Genomic DNA, 9,228 nt, shown 5'->3' with positions numbered 1-9,228 from the left:
CATCGGACGTCCGATCATCAAATCTCGGCTATTTTAGCTCCTGCTCGGATCCAGCTTTAGATGCGAGCAATTCCCATCTTGATAGTCTAGTGTAACATCCCAATTTTCCTAATTTGGATGTTAATAGATCATGCATATGCATCTCATATTATGCAACAAAGGCAATTTATTGGAGTGGAGATAACATGACTTCTCCCCTGTTTTTAAAATGTTCATAATATGCAGAATATTATTTAAAATTTACCTGATTTGTTTTGGTATTTTTAATATTGTCAAAAATATTTTATTGGAGTGTTTTATTGCTGTTTTGTGTGGCCTATTGCATAAAAATGGTTTCCCAAAATTGCATTAGTTGAGGAACTAGGGTTACTGTAGTTTATATTAGTAGGTTTATTTCTACTGTGTGTCTCCGTATTTTTCTTAGAATTTATTCTTGTGTTTTTATTTTAGTTAATTATGTTTCTGTAACTGTTGTTTAGAAAAAAGGCAGCACTCGCGGCCCAGCAGCCAACCCCTCGGCCCACCTAACCCCGCACTGCCCACGGCCCAGCCCAGCCGACCGAACCGGTACGCAGCGACGCGCAGCCCCGTCGCCCCCTCGTCTTCAGCCGCTGACGGGTGGACCCCGCACCTATCTCCTTCCCCGAGCCGGACGCGCCGCCGCACCGCTCGCGCACCCGAGCACGAGCCCGACTCGACCCGGCGCCCTGGTTCACCTCGAGCGCGCCCGACCTGCCGTATGTGAGCAAAACCCCTAGGGGAGACCCCGCAGCTCCTGTCCCGATCCTCTTCGTTGACGCACGCGCAGTTGGGCGAAAACGGAGCTCGTCGTCGAGCTCGGAGTTCGCCGTCGTTCGCCGGTTGATTTCGTCGCCGTTAGTAAGCCCTGGCCGCCGCAGTTCGTTCCTTTGGATTCCCCGCTCGAAGCCGCCTCCGCCCACCACTTCTACCTTGCCGGAGACTCGCCGGAGAGCCGCCGTCGCCGACGCCCGACCCGCTGCCGTCGTTCCTCTGTCTGGTGAGCACACGCACGCGCATGAGCTCTCGACCAATCGGGCACTGACACGTGACGAGGCTACAGAAGTTGCTACAGTAAACACATGAACAGATCAGGATATTTCTGCTGTTTTTGTTTAGGAGTACATCAGATTTTCAACTAAACTTCCATTAGCTATATCTTTTAACCTATATGCCCAAATTAGGTGTTTCTTTCTCCTATGCACTCACAAAAACCAGCACATTATCACAGTACCAAGTTTGCACATGTTTGCACTTTTCAAATTTGAATTCGTTCGAATTTGAATCAAACCTTCCGGAGGCCATAACTCTCAAACCGTTTGTCGGAATTGAGAGATTCTTTTTGCGTTGTGATTGTAGTGCAATTTAGGTGTTTTGTACATGCTTTTATGCTGATGTTCTTGAGTTTTAAAATGGTTTTCTTGATGTTGGTTCCATTTTGGTTTTATTTGAGTTTCGGTGATTGATTTGTTGATTGTGTGAAACGTGTAGATTTGTCTGGAGTGCGACGCAAGCTAAAGCTATAGGAGTGAAAATTATTTTATAAACTAGTTATACTTCTTACTGTTTATTAGTTAACCACCCCCCCCCCCCCCCCAAGTATCTTGAATAGTTAAGTAGGAACTAATGCTGAGACCACCATTCATATTTGTTTTATATTGCAACGTTATCGTGTTAGCGTATCTGATTATGCCCACTATCATGGTATGAAGATACTAGATTGTTTGCTTGATTGGTAGTTTGTGTGTTAAATTACATCTTGTCGAAATTATTCGACTATATATATATATATATATATATATATATATATATATATATATATATATATATATTATCATATTGTTTGTTGTTTATTTGTTGGTGTTATTCGTCGTTGTGTTTTGTTGGCTTGATCATATTATGCATATGGGTAGAATATATTTATATATACATAGTTTTTGGCCCTATTATATCTATAACTCATCTATTCTTGCCAACTAAAACCCTTAGTATGCCTATTAGAGTGAGTTCTCTAGGAGCTGAGAGAAGGTGTTGGTTGTCATCAGTTGAGCTTGTCTATTGGGAGGTATGAATTTCCTACAAATCTGATTATATTGAAGTCACAAGATCTGGATATTATTTTGGGTATGGACTGGATGATCAAATATCAGGGTGTCATTGATTGCGCCAGCCGATCAATTACTCTCAATGCACGAGGAGGGAAGAGGGTCAAATATGTATGTAAGTATAAGCGTAATCAGGTACATGTGAACTCTTTCAAGGGGGGTAGCCTGGAAGAGGTGCCAGTCGTGAGGGATTATCCGGATGTGTTTCCAGAGGAGTTGCCAGGTATGCCACCAGATAGAGATATTGAGTTTCTTATTGATTTAATACTAGGCACCGGACCAATTGCAAAGAGACCATATAGAATGCCTCCTCAGGAGTTGGAGGAATTGAAGAAGCAGATAATACAATTGCAGGCACATGGATTTATTCGCCCAAGTTCATCACCTTGGGGAGCTCCAGTTTTGTTTGTGGAGAAGAAGGATGAGACCTTGAGGATGTGTGTTGATTATCGCTCTTTGAATGAGGTAACCATTAAGAATAAGTATCACTTTGCCTATGATAAATGATCTATTTGACAAGTTGGAGGGAGCTACTGTGTTTTCTAAGATTGATCTTCCTTCTGGTTATCATCAATTGAAGATTCGTGAGCAAGATATTCCAAAGACTGCTTTTACCACGAGGTATGGGTTGTATGAATATACCGTTATGTCATTTGGATTGACTAACGCCCCTGCATACTTCATGAATATGATGAACAAGGTGTTTATGGAGTTCTTGGATAAATTTGTGGTTGTTTTTATTGATGATATATTGGTGTTCTCCAAGAATAAGCAAGAGCATGAGGTGCATCTGCGTTTGGTATTGGAGAAATTGAGGGAACATCAACTGTATGCCAAATTCAGCAAATGTGAGTTCTAGCTGGACGAGGTAGCATTCCTTGGACATGTTGTGTCACATAATGGAGTTGCAGTTGATCCATCTAAGGTTGCTACAGTTACGGAGTGGGAGACACCCACATCAGTTGGAGAGATTCACAGCTTTTTGGGCCTTGCAGGTTATTACAGGAGGTTTATTGAGAACTTTTCCAAGATTGCAAAGCCTACTACTGAATTGTTGAAGAAAGAGAAGAATTTTGTTTGGACCGATGAATGTGAAGCCAGTTTTCAGGAATTGAAGCAGCGTTTGGTTACAGCACTAGTCTTAACTCTTCCGGATATACATAAGGACTTCCAGGTATATTGTGATGCTTCTCGTCAAGGACTTGGGAGTGTTTTGATGCAGGAAGGTAAAGTTGTTGCATATGCATCACGTCAGCTTAAGAATCATGAGCATAATTATCCTACACATGATTTGGAGTTAGCCTCAGTTGTGCATGCATTAAAAACTTGGAGGCCATATCTTACTGGTAATCATTGTGATATATTTACTGATCATAAGAGCTTGAAGTATATTTTTACTCAAAAGGATTTGAACCTCAGGAAGAGGAGATGGTTGGAGCTTATTAAGGATTATGATTTGAATGTGCAGTATCATCCTGGTAAGGCTAATGTTGTTGCTGATGCATTGAGTCATAGGAGCCATGCTAATGCAATTAATATTGATAATATGCCACCGGAGTTATGTGAACAGTTCAGAAATCGCAGGTTGGAGATGGTTCCTAAGGGATATTTGGCAACACTTGAGGTAAAGCCTACTTTGCTTGACAGGATCAGAGAAGCTCAAAAGCGTGATAAGGAGATTGCTGAGATAAAAGAGAACATGGTTAAAGGTAAGGCAGAAGGTTTCCATGAGGATGAACATGGAGCCATATGGTTTGAGAAGCGTATTTGTGTACCTCAGGATGTTGATATCAGGAAGTTGATTCTTTAGGAGGCGCATGATTCACCTTATTCTATTCACCCAGGTAATACTAAGATGTATTTGGATTTGAGGGAAAGATTTTGGTGGCCTAGCCTGAAGAGGGAAATTGCTGGATATATTGCAACATGTGATGTGTGCCAGAGAGTTAAAGCAGAACATCAGAGACCAGCAGGTTTGTTACAGCCATTGCCTACACCTGATTGGAAGTGGGATGAGATTGGTATGGATTTCATTACAGGTCTACCCAGGACTCATTCAGGTTATGATTCTATTTGGGTAGTTGTTGATCGTTTGACTAAGGTTGCTCACTTCATCCCAGTAAGGACTACTTATACCAGTGCTCAGCTAGCAAAAATTTATATGTCTAGAATTGTTTGTCTGCACGGAGTTCCAAGGAAGGTAGTGTCTGATAGAGTGTTGGAGATCGTTGCAGAAATTTAAAATTTTCTACGCATCACCAAGATCAATCTATGGAGTTTACTAGCAACGAGAGGGAAGGAGTGCATCTACATACCCTTGTAGATCGCGAGCGGAAGCGTTCAAGAGAACGGGGTTGATGGAGTCGTACTCGTCGTGATCCAAATCACCGATGACCGAGCGCCGAACGGACGGCACCTCCGCGTTCAACACACGTACGGTTGGGAAGATGTCTCCTCCTTCTTGATCCAGCAAGGGGGAGGGAGAGGTTGATGGAGATCCAGCAGCACGACGGCAGGGTGGTGGAAGCAGCGGGGATCTCGGCAGGGCTTCGCCAAGCTCAGCGAGAGGGAGAGGTGTCACGGGAGGGAGAGGGAGGCGCCAGGGGCTTGGGTGCGGCTGCCCTCCCTTCCCCCCTCTTTATATAGGGGTCCAGGGGGGCGCCGGCCCCCAGACATCCCATCTCAAAGGGGGGCGGCGGCCAAGGGGGGGGGGGACTTGCCCCCAAGTCAAGTCGGGCGCCCCCACCCTAGGGTTTCCAACCCTAGGCGCAGGGGGAGGCCCAAGGGTGGCGCACCAGCCCACCAGGGGCTGGTTCCCCTCCCACTTCAGCCCATGGGGCCCTCCGGGATAGGTGGCCCCACCCGGTGGACCCCCCGGACCCTTCCGGTGGTCCCGGTACAATACCGGTGACCCCCGAAACTTTCCCGGTGGCCGAAACTGGACTTCCTATATATAATTCTTCACCTCCTGACCATTCCGGAACTCCTCGTGACGTCCGGGGTCTCATCTAGGACTCCGAACAACTTTCGGGTTACCGCATACTAGTATCTCTACAACCCTAGCGTCACCGAACCTTAAGTGTGTAGACCCTACGGGTTCGGGAGACATGCAGACATGACCGAGACGACTCTCCGGTTAATAACCAACAGCGGGATCTGGATACCCATGTTGGCTCCCACATGTTCCACGATGATCTCATCGGATGAACCACGATGTCGAGGATTCAATCAATCCCGTATGCAATTCCCTTTGTCAATCGGTACGTTACTTGCCCGAGATTCGATCGTCGGTATCCCAATACCTTGTTCAATCTCGTTACCGGCAAGTCACTTTACTCGTACCGTAATGCATGATCCCGTGACCAAACACTTGGTCACACTGAGCTCATTATGATGATGCATTACCGAGTGGGCCCAGAGATAGCTCTCCGTCATACGGAGTGACAATCCCAGTCTCGATTCGTGCCAACCCAACAGACACTTTCGGAGATACCCGTACTGCACCTTTATAGCCACCCAGTTACGTTGTGACGTTTGGCACACCCAAAGCACTCCTATGGTATCCGGGAGTTGCACAATCTCATGGTCTAAGGAAATGATACTTGACATTTGGAAAAGCTCTAGCAAACGAACTACACGATCTTGTGCTATGCTTAGGATTGGGTCTTGTCCATCACATCATTCTCCTAATGATGTGATCCCGTTATCAATGACATCCAATGTCCATAGTCAGGAAACCATGACTATCTGTTGATCAACGAGCTAGTCAACTAGAGGCTCACTAGGGACATGTTGTGGTCTATGTATTCACACATGTATTACGATTTCCGGATAACACAATTATAGCATGAACAATAGACAATTATCATGAACAAGGAAATATAATAATAACCATTTTATTATTGCCTCTAGGGCATATTTCCAACAGTCTCCCACTTGCACTAGAGTCAATAATCTAGTTACATTGTGATGAATCGAACACCCATAGAGTTCTGGTGTTGATCATGTTTTGCTCTAGGGAGAGGTTTAGTCAACGGATCTGCTACATTCAGGTCCGTATGTACTTTACAAATATCTATGTCTCCATTTTGAACATTTTCACGAATGGAGTTGAAGCGACGCTTGATATGCCTGGTCTTCCTGTGAAACCTGGGCTCCTTGGCAAGGGCAATAGCTCCAGTGTTGTCACAGAAGAGAGTCATCGGGCCCGACGCATTGGGAATAACTCCTAGGTCGGTAATGAACTCCTTCACCCAGATTGCTTCTTGTGCTGCCTCTGAGGCCGCCATGTATTCCGCTTCACATGTAGATCCCGCCACAACGCTTTGCTTGCAACTGCACCAGCTTACTGCCCCACCATTCAAAATATACACGTATCCGGTTTGTGACTTAGAGTCATCCAGATCTGTGTCGAAGCTAGCATCGACGTAACCCTTTACGACGAGCTCTTCGTCACCTCCATAAACGAGAAACATATCCTTAGTCCTCTTCAGGTACTTCAGGATATTCTTGACCGCTGTCCAGTGTTCCATGCCGGGATTACTTTGGTACCTTCCTACCAAACTTACGGCAAGGTTTACATCAGGTCTGGTACACAGCATGGCATACATAATAGACCCTATGGCCGAGGCATAGGGGACGACACTCATCTTTTCTCTATCTTCTGCCGTGGTCGGGCATTGAGCCGTGCTCAATTGCACACCTTGCAATACAGGCAAGAACCCCTTCTTGGACTGATCCATATTGAACTTCTTCAATATCTTGTCAAGGTACGTACTTTGTGAAAGACCAATGAGGCGTCTTGATCTATCTCTATAGATCTTGATGCCTAATATATAAGCAGCTTCTCCAAGGTCCTTCATTGAAAAACACTTGTTCAAGTAGGCCTTTATGCTTCCAAGAATTCTATATCATTTCCCATCAACAGTATGTCATCCACATATAATATGAGAAATGCTACAGAGCTCCCACTCACTTTCTTGTAAACACAGGCTTCTCCATAAGTCTGTGTAAACCCAAACGCTTTGATCATCTCATCAAATCGAATGTTCCAACTCCGAGATGCTTGCACCAGCCCATAGATGGAGCGCTGGAGCTTGCATACCTTGTTAGCATTCTTAGGATCGACAAAACCTTCCGGCTGCATCATATACAATTCTTCCTTAAGAAAGCCGTTAAGGAATGCCGTTTTGACGTCCATTTGCCATATCTCATAATCATAGAATGCGGCAATTGCTAACATGATTCGGACGGACTTCAGCTTCGCTACGGGTGAGAAAGTCTCATCGTAGTCAACCCCTTGAACTTGTCGATAACCCTTAGCGACAAGTCGAGCTTTATAGATGGTAACATTACCATCCGCGTCCGTCTTCTTCTTAAAGATCCATTTGTTTTCTATCGCTCGCCGATCATCGGGCAAGTCTGTCAAAGTCCACACTTTGTTTTCATACATGGATCCTATCTCGGATTGCATGGCTTCAAGCCATTTGTTGGAATCTGGGCCCGCCATTGCTTCTTCATAGTTCGAAGGTTCACCGTTGTCTAACAACATGATTTCCAGGACAGGGTTGCCATACCACTCTGGTGTGGAACGTGTCCTCGTGGACCTACGAAGTTCAGTAGTAACTTGATCCGAAGTACCTTGATCATCATCATTAGCTTCCTCTCTAGTCAGTGCAGGCACCACAGGAACATCTTCCTGAGCTGCGCTACTTTCCGGTTCAAGAGGTAGTACTTCATCAAGTTCCACTTTCCTCCCACTTACTTCTTTCGAGAGAAACTCTTTCTCCAGAAAGGACCCGTTCTTGGCAACAAAGATCTTGCCTTCGGATCTGAGGTAGAAGGTATACCCAATGGTTTCCTTAGGGTATCCTATGAAGACGCATTTTTCCGACTTGGGTTCGAGCTTTTCAGGTTGAAGTTTCTTGACATAAGCATCGCATCCCCAAACTTTTAGAAACGACAGCTTAGGTTTCTTCCCAAACCATAATTCATACGGTGTCGTCTCAACGGATTTCGACGGAGCCCTATTTAAAGTGAATGCGGCAGTCTCTAAAGCATAGCCCCAAAATGAGAGCGGTAGATCGGTAAGAGACATCATAGATCGCACCATATCCAATAGAGTGCGATTACGACGTTCGGACACACCATTTCGCTGAGGTGTTCCAGGCGGCGTGAGTTGTGAAACTATTCCACATTTCCTTAAGTGTGTGCCAAATTCGTGACTCAAATATTCCCCTCCACGATCTGATCGTAAGAACTTTATTTTCCTGTCACGTTGATTCTCAACCTCACTCTGAAATTCCTTGAACTTTTCAAAGGTCTCAGACTTGTGTTTCATTAGGTAGACATACCCATATCTACTCAAGTCATCAGTGAGAGTGAGAACATAACGATAGCCACCGCGAGCCTCAACACTCATTGGACCGCACACATCAGTATGTATGATTTCCAATAAGTTGGTTGCTCGCTCCATTGTTCCGGAGAACGGAGTCTTGGTCATCTTACCCATGAGGCATGGTTCGCACGTGTCAAATGATTCGTAATCAAGAGACTCCAAAAGTCCATCTGCATGGAGCTTCTTCATGCGTTTGACACCAATGTGACCAAGACGGCAGTGCCACAAGTATGTGGGACTATCATTATCAACCTTACATCTTTTGGTATTCACACTATGAATATGTGTAACACTACGTTCGAGATTCATTAAGAATAAACCATTAACCAGCGGGGCATGACCATAAAACATATCTCTCATATAAATAGAACAACCATTATTCTCGGATTTAAATGAGTAGCCATCTCGAATTAAACGAGATCCTGATACAATGTTCATGCTCAAAGCTGGCACTAAATAACAATTATTGAGGTTTAAAACTAATCCCGTAGGTAAATGTAGAGGTAGCGTGCCGACGGCGATCACATCGACCTTGGAACCATTCCCGACGCGCATCGTCACCTCGTCCTTTGCCAGTCTCCGTTTATTCCGCAGCTCCTGCTTTGAGTTACAAATATGAGCAACCGCACCGGTATCAAATACCCAGGAGCTACTACGAGTGCTGGTAAGGTACACATCAATAACATGTATATCACATATACCTTTGGT

The sequence above is a fragment of the Triticum aestivum genome, chromosome 6D (assembly GCF_018294505.1).
Source record: "Triticum aestivum cultivar Chinese Spring chromosome 6D, IWGSC CS RefSeq v2.1, whole genome shotgun sequence".
Lineage (NCBI taxonomy): Eukaryota > Viridiplantae > Streptophyta > Magnoliopsida > Poales > Poaceae > Triticum > Triticum aestivum.
This window is presented reverse-complemented; position numbering follows the sequence as displayed.